The sequence below is a fragment of the Natator depressus genome, chromosome 5, assembly GCF_965152275.1.
Source record: "Natator depressus isolate rNatDep1 chromosome 5, rNatDep2.hap1, whole genome shotgun sequence".
NCBI lineage: Eukaryota > Metazoa > Chordata > Testudines > Cheloniidae > Natator > Natator depressus.
In genome coordinates this window covers 268,682-280,182 of record NC_134238.1, presented here as the reverse complement: position 1 = coordinate 280,182, position 11,501 = coordinate 268,682, and positions in this window count along the sequence as shown.

The window sequence follows — 11,501 nt, the reverse complement described above, 5'->3', positions numbered from 1 at the left end:
TGTGTTCGGCGGGCAGGACTCCACCTCTGTGTTCGGCAGCAAATTGTTGGTTTTTTTGCCACTTGGGGCAGCAAAAACACTGGACCCGGCCCTGGGTAAAAGGACAGGAGTGGGCACCTGACCAAAAGAGCCAATGGGAAGGCTAGAACATTTTAAAATTGAGAAAAACTTCCCCTTTGTCTGTCTGTAGTTGTTCTCCCGGGGAGAGGGCCAGGACAGCAACTATGCATTAAAAAGCTTGGGCCAGGTATGAAAAATGATCAGATCAAACCAAGAAACTACTCATTTGAAACCCCAGATATGTAAGTGGATCAGGAAATGTCTAGAAAGACGTGATCAGGTTTATCTCTCATTTCTTTATGGCTTGTGGATTCCTCTGTGCTAACTCCAGGTGCTTTTGTTTTGCTTGTAACCTTTAAGTTGGACCTCAAGAAAGCTATTTTTGGTGCTTAATCCTTGTATTTTCTCTCTTAAAATCTAGCAATAGCCTGAGTTTTCAGATGTATTTTTATTTATTTATTTATTAATAAAATTTACCTTTCTTTAAGAACAGGATTGAAGTTCTGTGTCTTACGAGGTTTGTGCATGTGTTTTTTTTTTTTTATTACCTGGTGGAAACAGCTGATTTCTTTTTTTCTTTTCTTTCTCAGCTCTTCCCTGGGGGTGCGGGTGAAAGGGCTTGAGGGTGCCCCACAGGAAGGAATTCCCAAGTGCGCCTTCCTGGGCTCTCAAAGGGATTCTGCAGTTGGGTGGTGGCAGCATCTACCAATCCAAGGTCAGAGAGAAGCTGTAACCTTGGGAGTTTAATACAAGCCTGGAACGGCCAGTGTTAATTTTTAGAATCCTTGCGGGCCCCCATCTTCTGCCCTCGAAGTGCCAGAGTGAGGAATCAGCCTTGACACATGCCATGTAGTGAAATTCTTAAGGAGCTCAATCTATTTAACTTCTCAAAGAGATGAAGGGGTGATGATCACAACATATAACTACCTACATGGACATTAGCAGACAAAGGTATAACTCAACACAACAGTGGGAAGTTAAAGGTAGATGAATTCAGACTAGAAATAAGGTGCAAATTTTTAACAGTGATAGTAATTAACTATTGGAACAATTTACCAAGGAATGTGGTGGATCCTCCATCACTGGAGATTTTTAAATCAAGATGGGATGTTTTCCTAAAAAATATGCTCAAACTCCAGCACAGCTCTTGGCCTTGTCACAGGTTTTAATACAGGGAAGTTCGATGACCTGTGTTATGCAGGAGGTCAGCCTAGATAATCATAGTGGTCCAGTCAAGTCTTAAAAGCCATGCATGCCCTAGCTAACCTCAGAGGCCATGCGCTCACATTTGCAACAGAGCCTTGGAGCTGTTACCCAGTTCCCCAGACATGAATGGAGTTAGCTTCACATGCTTGGGAGGCAAGGCATATTACTAGCCCCACTGTACAGATGGGGAAACAGGCAGAGATCTCAGAAGGGACTTGCCCAAGGTCACAGAGGGGTCAGTGGCAGAGCTGGAAATAGACTTCAGGTCTCCAGCGTCCCAGTTCTATGCCATAATCACAAATTCCCCCACCAGGATGCTAGTCTGCTAAACTCTGCTTGTGGCAGTCGCACCCTTCAACCCATAGGGAGTGGTTGCTCAAAGAGCATGGATCCCATCTCCTGCAAGCCATGCTCACATGGGCCCTGCTCCCTCCTCTGCAGTTTAACATACAGGCCTGAGCCAGCTTGCCCTGCTGCTATGCCTGTCCTTAATGCAATGGACTCTTTCTGCCTTTGGGCACCCCTGTGCTGGGACTGCTTCTTCAGCCTGGCTCACTGTGCCAAGGGCTCCTGCTAAATAGGTCACATACTTGGCAGGTTCAGTGTGTCCCTCAGGTGACTGGCCCCATTCTGCAGCCATGTTACTGGGCTGAACTCAGTCATTTGCCACCAAGAGGGGGTTGGAACCAGGGGAGGACTGCTCATCGCTGGATTGTGCCAGGGGTACCCCAAGGAGCAGCTGCCGGCGCTGAGGAAAGGTGACAGTTGCACTCGCTGTGAATGGAGGGAGGGAGAAGCACATTCCTCCCAGAACAACCTCAGCTGGAAATTCCAGGCCTGCTCAGGCTACAGAGTGCAGCAGCCCAGGCCTGGCCACAAACTGCTCAGCAAAGCCCCTGGAGAGCATCCAAGCTCCTTGGTTGGGCAGCGGAGGAGCTGCTGCCCACTTGATGTCCTTCACCAGAGTGTACCTGCTGCTTCTTTCCAGAGCTGGTAGTGAGCACAAGTTATCCCTAATCCCCTTGTCTCCAGGCAAGTCAGGTTCTTTTGTAGCTATAGCAGGTAGGGTGACCAGACAGCAAGAGTGAAAAATTGCGATGGGGGTAGGGGGTAATAGGAGCCTATATAAGAAAAAGCCCCAAATATCGGGACTATAAAATCGGGACATCTGGTCACCCTAATAGTAGGGCTTGGCCCATGCACCAGCCAGGCCAATACAGGCAGCTCTGGACTCGCTGGTGGAATCTCTCTGCATCCATGTGCCTAGCCTGGGTACCCCCTGGAGCTCTGGGTTGAACTGAGTGTCACTCAGAATGTCCATCAGCTCCTCCTTCCAGCTCCTCAGCTGGGATACAGTGGGACATGCCTTCAGCCACTCCCCAGGGCATGGCTTCATCACAGGAGACCTCCCATGCCGGGTACATGAGCATGGCATCCTACATCCTCTGCTAGGTAAAAGATTGAAGTCCAGGACCTCCACGGTAGCATTCTCTGAAATGCTTCTAGTTCCATGCACAGGGCCAGTTAGACAGGCAGAACTGCAGAGTCTCAATGCATGGATGAGAAAATGGTGTAGGGAGTAGGAGTTTAGATTTATTAGGAACTAGGGAATGTTTTGGGAAAGGGGGAGCTTATACAGGAAGGATGGGCTCCTCCTAAACCAAAATGGAACCAGATTGCTGCTGGCACTTAACATTAAAAAGGTCGTAGAGCAGTTTTTAAACTAAAGACTGAAGGAAAGCCGACAGGTGCAGAGGAGCACATAATTTGGACAGAGACATCCCTTAGGGGAGGATCTATTAATGGAGATTCTCTATGTCCTAGTAAGGAGGAGAGGATGGAAGATAAAATACAGATAGGATCTGATGAGAAACAGTCAAATGAAAAAAGAACGAGGAGTACTTGTGGCACCTTAGAGACTAACGAATTTATTTGGGCACAAGCTTTTGTGGGCTAAAACCCACTTCATCAGATGCATGGAGTGGAAAATACAGTAGGAAGATATATATATACAGAGAACATGAAAAGATGGGGGTTGCCATACCAACTCTAACGAGACAAATCAATTAAGGTGGACTATTATCAGCAGGAAAAAAAAAACTTTTGTAGTGATAATCAGGATGGCTCATTTCAAACAGTTGACAAGAAGGTGTGAGTAACAGTAGGGGGAAAATTAGCATGGGGAAATAGTTTTTAGTTTGTGTAATGACCCATCCACTCCTAGTCTTTATTCAAGCCTAATTTGATGGTGTCCAGTTTGCAAATTAATTCCAGTTTCTTGTTGGAGTCTGTTTTTGAAGTTTCTCGTTGGAGTCTGTTTTTCAAGTTTTTTTGTTGAAAAATTGCCACTTTTAGGTCTGTAATTGAGTGTCCAGGGAGGTTGAAGTGTTCTCTGACTGGTTTTTGAATGTTATAATTCTCGAAGTCCGATTTGTGTCCATTTATTCTTTTGTGTAGAGACTGTCCGGTTTGGCCAATGTACATGGCAGAGGGGCATTGCTGGCACATGATGGCATGTATCACATTGGTAGATGTGCAGGTGAACGAGCCCCTGATTATCACTACACAAGTTTTTTTTCTCCTGATGGAATGAGGATAATCAATGGGACACAGTAGTAACAGTGTACAAAATATATCAGAAGGACATAACAGGTCATGCTGATGGGGGAGTGGCATTATATGTGAAAAAAAGCATAGAATCAAATGAAGTAAAAATCTTAAATGAGCCCAACTGTACCATAGACTCTCTATGGATAGTACTTCCATGCTTGAATAATAAGAACATAGCAGTAGAGATATACTACTGCCCACCTCACCAGAATGGTGATGGCGACTGTGAAATCCTCAGGGAGATTAGAGGCCATTAAAATGAAAAACTCAATAATAATGGTGATTTCACATCCCCGTATTGACTGGGTACATGTCACCTCAGGACAGGATGCAGAGATAAAGTTTCTGACACCTTAAATGACTGCTTCTTGGAGCAGCTAGTCCTGAAACCCACAAGAGGAGAGGCAATTCTCGATTTAGTCCTAAGTGGAGCACAGGATCTGGCCCAAGAGGTGAATATAGCTGGACTTCTTGGTTATAGTTACCACAATAAATTATATAAATGTAACATCCTTGTGGCGGGGAAAACACCACAGCAGCCCCAAATGGTAGCATTTAATTTCAGAAAGGGGGACTATACAAAAATGAGGAAGTTGGTGAAACAAAAATTAAAAGGTATAGTGCCAAAAGTGAAATCCTTGCAAGCTTCATGGAAACTTTTAAAAGACTCCATAATAGAGGCTCAACTTAAATGTATACCCCAAATTAAAAAGCATAGTAAGAGAAGGGGGGAGTGGATAGCTCAGTGGTTTGCGCATTGGCCTGCTAAACACAGGGTTGTGAGTTCAATCCTTGAGGGGGCCATTTAGGGATCTGGTGTAAAAAAAAATTGGGGATTTGTCCTGCTTTGAGCAGGGGGTTGGACTAGATGACCTCCTGAGGTCCCTTCCAACCCTGATATTCTATGATTCTATGAACCAAAAAAGTGCCACCGTGGCTAAATATCAAAGTAAAAGAAGCAGTGAGAGGCAAAAAGATATCCTTTAAAAATTGGAAGTTAAATCCTATTGAGGAAAATAGAAAGGAGCATAAACTCTGGCAAGTGAGGTGTAAAAAATATAATTAGGAAGGACAAAAAGAATTTCAAGAATAGATAGCCAAAGACCCAAAAAGAATAGCAAAAAATAAATAAAAATTAAGTACATCAGAAGCAGGAAGTCTGCTAAATAACCAGTGGGGCCACTAGATGATCAAGATGCTAAAGGAGCACTCAAGGACAATAAGGCCATTGCGGAGAAACTAAATGAATTCTTTGCCTCGGTCTTCATGGCTGAGAATGTGAGGGAGATTCCCAAAGCTGAGCCATTCTTTTTAGGTGACAAATCTGAGGAAATGTCCAAGATTGCAGTGTCTTTAGAGGAAGCGTTGGAACAAATTGATAAACTAAACAGGAAGAAGCAACCAGGACCAGATGGTATTCACCCAAGAGTGCTGAAGGAACCCAAATGTGAAATTGCACAACTACTAACTGTAGTCTGTAACCTATCATTTAAATCAGCTTCTGTACCAGATGACAGGAGGATAATGTGATGTGATGTCAATTTCTAATGTGATGTCAATTTTTAAAAAAGACTCCAGAGCTGATCCCAGCAATTACAGGCCCGTAAGCCTAACTTCAGTACTGGGCAAAATGGTTGAAACTATGGCAAAGAACAGAACTGTCACACACATAGATGAACACGATTTGTTGGGGAAAAGTCAACATGGTTTTTGTAAAGGGAAATCATGCCTCACCAATCTACTGGAATTCTTTGAGGGGGTCAACAAGCATGTGGACAAGGGTGATCAAGTGGATAGAGTGTACTTAGATTTTCAGAAAGCCTTTAATAAAGTCCCTCGCTAAAGACTCTTAAGCAAAGTAAGCTGTCATGGGATAAGAGGGAAGGTCCTCTCATGGATCAGTAACTGGTTAAAAGATAGGAAACAAAGGGTAGGAATAAATGGTCAGTTTTCAGAATGAAGAGAGGTAAATAGTGGTGTCCCTCAGGGGTCTGTACTGGGACCAGTAATGTTCAACATTTTCATAAATGACCTGAAAAAAGGGGTAAACAGTGAGGTAGCAAAATTTGCAGATGATACAAAACTACTCAAGATAACAAAGAGTCCGGTGGCACCTTAAAGACTAACAGATTTATTTGGGCATAAGCTTTTGTGGGTAAAATACCACTTCTTCAGATGCATCTGAAGAAGTGGTTTTTTAACCCACGAAACCTTGTTGTTTTTGTGGATAACACGGCTACCCCCTGATACTCAAGATAGTTAAGTCCAAAGCAGATTGTGAAGAGCTCCAAAGGAATCTCACAAACCTGGCTGACTGGGCAACAAAATGGCAGGTGAAATTCAATGTTGATAATTGCAAAGTAATGCACATTGGAAAACATCATCCCAAATATACATATACAATGATGGGGTCTAAATTAGCTGTTACCACTCAAGAAAGAGATCTTGGAGTCATTGTGGATAGTTCTCTGAAAACATCCACTCAATCTGCAGCAGCAGTCAAAAAAGCTAACAGAATGCTGGGAATCATTCAGAAAGGGAGGGATAATAAGACAGATAATATCAAATTTCCTCTATATCAAAATCATAGAATATTAGGGTTGGAAGAGACCTCAGGAGGTCATCTAGTCCCACCCCCCTGCTCAAAGCAGGACCAACACCAACTAAATCATCCCAGCCAGGGCTTTGTCAAGCCAGGCCTTAACAACCTCTAAAGATGGAGATTCCACCACCTTCCTAGGTAACCCATTCCAGTGCTTCACCACCCTCCTTGTGCAATAGTGTTTCCTAATATCCAACCTAAACCTCCCCCATTGCAACTTGAGACCATTGCTCCTTGGTCTGTCATCTGCCACCACTGAGAACAGCCGAGCTCCACCCTCTTTGGAACCCCCTTCAGGTAGTTGAAGGCTATCAAATCCCCTCTCATTCTTCCCTTCTTCAGAATAAATAACCCCAGTTCCCTCAGCCTCTCCTCATACGTCATGTGTCCCAGCCCCCTAATCATTTTCATTGCCCTCCGCTGGACTCTCTCCAATTTGTCCACATCCTTTCTGTAGTGGGGGGGACCAAAACTGGACACAATACTCCAGCTGTGGCCTCACCAGTGCCGTATAGAGGGGAATAATCAGGTCCCTCGATCTGCTGGCAATGCTCCTACTAATACAGCCCAATATGCTGTTGGCCTTCTTGGCAACAAGGGCACACTGTTGACTCATATCCAGCTTCTTATCCACTGTAATCCCTAGGTCCTTTTCTGCAGAACTGCTGCTTAGCCAGGCGGTCCCCAGCCTGTAGCAGTGCATGGGATTCTTTTGTCCTAAGCGCAGGACTCTGCACTTGTCCTTGTTGAACCCCATTAGATTTCTTTTGGCCCAAACCTCCAATTTGTCTAGGTCACTCTGGACCCTATCCCACCCTCCAGTATATCTACCTCTCCCCCCAGCTTAGTGCCATCTGCGAACTTGCTGAGAGTGCAATCCATCCCATTATCCAGATCATTAATAAAGATGTTGAACAAAACCGATCCCAGGACCAACCCCTGGTGCAGTCCGCTTGGTACCGGCTGCCAACTAAACATCGAGCTGTTGATCGCTACCCGTTGAGCCTGACAATCTAGCCAGCTTTCTAGCCACCTTATAGTCCATTCATCCAATCCATACTTTTTTAACTTGCTGGCAAGAATACTGTGGGAGACCGTATCAAAAGCTTTGCTAAAGTCAAGGTATATCACATCCACCACTTTCCCCATATCCACAGAGCAAGTTATCTCATCATAGAAGGCAATCAGGTTGGTCAGGCATGACTTGCCTTTGGTGACTCCATGTTGACTGTTCCTGATCACCTTCCTCTCCTCCAAGTGCTTCAAAATGGATTCCTTGAGGACCTGCTCCTTGATTTTGCCAGGGACTGAAGTGAAGCTGACTGGCCTGTAGTTACCTGGGTTCTCTTTCTTCTCTTTTTAAAATATGGGCACTATATTTGCCTTGAATATATATCTTGAATACTGCATGCAGATGTGGTCATCCCATCTCAAAAAAGATATATTGGAATTGGAAAAGGTTCAGAAAAGGGCAACAAAAATGATTAGGGGTATGGAACAGCTTCCGTATGAGGAGAGATTAAGAAGATTGGGACTTTTCAGCTTGGAAAAGAAACAACTAAGGAGGGATATGATAGACGTCTATACAATCATGACTGGTGTTGAGAAAGTAAATGGGGAAGTGTTATTTACTCCTTCTCAAAACACAAAAACTAGGGGTCACCAATTGAAATGAATAGGCAGCAGTTTAAAAACAAATAAAAGGAAGTATTTCTTCATACAACACAGAGTCAACCTGTTGCAAAACAGTGGAGGTCTCCAAAGGGCACTGAACACTCCTGGGCTCAGCGCTGGGCAGGGGCACACAGCCAAGAAAGGATGGATGGGTTGCAGGACTTCAGCCCAGCACACCATATGAAGCCTTTCAGGGCATGTCTACACTGCACCCTAAACCTGTGTCTCTGGGCTCATGTTTGTGGACTCAGTGTTTCCAAGCCCACACTCCATTGTAAACCTGGGTTTCCAATTGCTGGACCCGAATCTCACAACTGTGTTAACGCGTCCACATGGCACTAGACAGACTTTCTGACTCGAGTTTGCAACTTGAGCTGCATTCACACTGCAAGATGGCAGGGCTTGGACCTGAAGCCCAGTGGGACTTGGCTCAGTCCATGGGCTTGGGTCCTGAGGGCTTACTGGCCCAAATTAGAAAGATTTGAGTGTGGACAATAAAGGGGTTTGGGCTTAAACCTGAATCTGAGCTTGGGTTTACAATGCAGTGTAGACATAGAATCATAGATTCATAGAATATCAGGCTTGGAAGGGACCTCAGGAGGTCATCTAGTCCAACCCCCTGCTCAAAGCAGGACCAATCCCCAACTAAATCATCCCAGCCAGGGCTTTGTCAAGCCTGACCTTAAAAAACCTCAAAGGAAGGAGATTCCACCACCTCCCTAGGTAACGCATTCCAGTGTTTCACTACCCTCCTAGTGAAAAAGTTTTTCCTAATATCCAACCTAAACCTCCCCCACTGCAACTTGAGACCATGACTCCTTGTTCTGTCATCCGCTACCACTGAGAACAGTCTAGATCCATCCTCTTTGGAACCCCCCTTCAGGTAGTTGAAAGCAGCTATCAAATCCCCCGCTCACTCTTCTCTTCCGCAGACTAAACATACCCTTGATGTCAGAGCACATGGAGCAGTTCCACATTCAGGCAAACTGAACAGTTAGAAATCAAAATAAATAATAAAACATCCCCCCACCACATCCTTTGGCCTTGCTACAGACCCAAAATCTCCTGGTCAGTGCAGCCACTTCATCCCACAGTGAGGGAAGAGAACAGGCAGGGCTAGATCCTGCAGAACAGACTCAGGGTCCCCGTATGCTTGGGGGCAGGAATGCTACTCCCAGAGAGAGGGAGGAGGAAAGGGGAAAGGCTGAGGCAGGGTTTACAGTTCCCATTAGGCATCCTGAGGCAACTTATCTTTCTACTATATTGTAGCACGGGGTTGGAGTAGATGACCTCCTGAGGTCCCTTCCAACCCTGATGGTCTATGATTCTATGGTTAGAACATTCAGAGAGAGAGAGAGACAGACAGACAGACAGACACAGGAGCAGCCAGCATCACAAAGAGAGAGAAGCCTGACAGACCATACTCAAAGAGTAGTTATCAATGGTTCACTGTCAATCTGGGAGGGCGTATCCAGGGGGTCTCACAGGGATCTGTCCTGGGGTCAGTACTGTTTGGTATTTTCATTAATAACTTGGATGATGGAATGGAAAATATACTTATAAAATTTGCAGACAACATCAAGTTGGGAGGGCTTGCAAACACTTTGGAGAACAGGATTATAATTCAGAAGGATCTGAAATCAAGGTACAATTCAATAAAGACAAGTGCAAAGTACTAAGGAAGGAAAAAATTTATTGCACAAATACAAAACAGGGAAAAACCTGGTAGGCAGCAGAGCTGCGGAAAAGAATGTGGGGGCGATAGTGGATCACAAACTGAATATGAATCAATAATGTGATGCAGTTGTGAAAAAAGCTAATATCATTCCAGGGTGTATTAACAGGAATGTTGTTTGTAAGACATGAGAGGTAATTCTCCTGCTCTACTCAGCATTGGTGAAGCCTCAGCTGGAGTACTGTGTCCAGCTCTGGGCTCCCCACTTTAACAAAGATGTGCACAAATTGAACATAAGAATGGCCATACTGGGTCAGACCAAAGGTCCATTTAGCCCAGTATCCTCTCTTCCGACAGTGGCCAAAGCCAGGTGCCCCAGAGGGAATGAACAGGACAGGTAATCATCAAGTGATCCATCTCCTGTCACCCATTACCAGCTTCTGGCAAACAAAGGCTAGGGACACCATCCCTGTCCATCCTGGCTCATAGCCATTGATGGATCTATCCTCCATGAACTTAGCTAGTTCTTTTTTGAACCCTGTTATAATCTTGCCCTTCACAACATCCTCTGGCAAAGAGTTCCACAGGTTGACTGTGCATTGTGTGAAGAAATACTTCCTTTTGTTTGTTTTAAACCTGCTGCCTATTCATTTCATTTGGTGACCCATAGTTCTTGTATTGTGAGGAGGAGTAAATAATACTTCCTTATTTACTTTCTCAACACCAGTCATGATTTTATAGACTTCTATATCAATTGGAGAGAGTCCAGAAGAGAGCAACAAAATGATAACAGGTTTAGTCAACCTGACTGATGAAGAATGGTTAAAAACCTGGATATGTTTAGTCTTGAGAGAAGAAGACTGAGGGGGCACCTGATAACAACCTTCAAATATATTAAGGGCTGTTTTAAAGAGGACCATGACCAATTGTTCTCCATGTCCACTAAGGGTAGGACACTTAGTAATTGTCTCAGTCTGCAGCAAGGGAGGGTCAGATTAGATATTAGGAAAAACTTTTAAACTATGAGGGCAGTTAAATTCTGGGACAGGTGACCTGGGGAGGCTGTGGAATCCCTGTCATTAGAGGCTTCTAAGAGCAGCTTAAACAAACACCTGTCAGGAATAGTCTAGATCAATGGTTCTCAAAAAAAATTTCGTGGAACACTTGAAAATTGCTAAGGGCCTCGGCGGACCAACATCTTTCCAAATGTTGTTTGTCCCATTAGCTAACTATTGTAAAATGCTTTGGATAAAAGCGCTATATAAAAAAACCTTAATAATAAACATTTTTTTGTTCTACAAATAAAAGCACACAACTCATATTTTAATATCAGTAGTCTTTCTAATGTGATGGATGTGCCCTCTCTCCCCTGCTGCGGCAGCCCCCAAACTAGAGCTGGGAAGAAGGCAGGTATCTCCCCCTCCACAGCAGCCACAGAGCTGAAGCTGGGAAGGAGGGGCGGGGGGGAGTCTCTCCTTCTCTCCCCAGCCACAGCAGCCACAGACCTGGGGCTGGGGAGGAGGGCCGTCTCTCCCTGGCAGCCACAACCCTGAAAGCTGGGGAAAGTCGCCTCTTTCCCTGGCTGCCGCAGCCCTGCATGTCCCAAATTCCCCTCACCCCACTGCCCCCTCCTACCTACCGCTTACTGCTTATTGCCCCCAAGGCCATCACCTC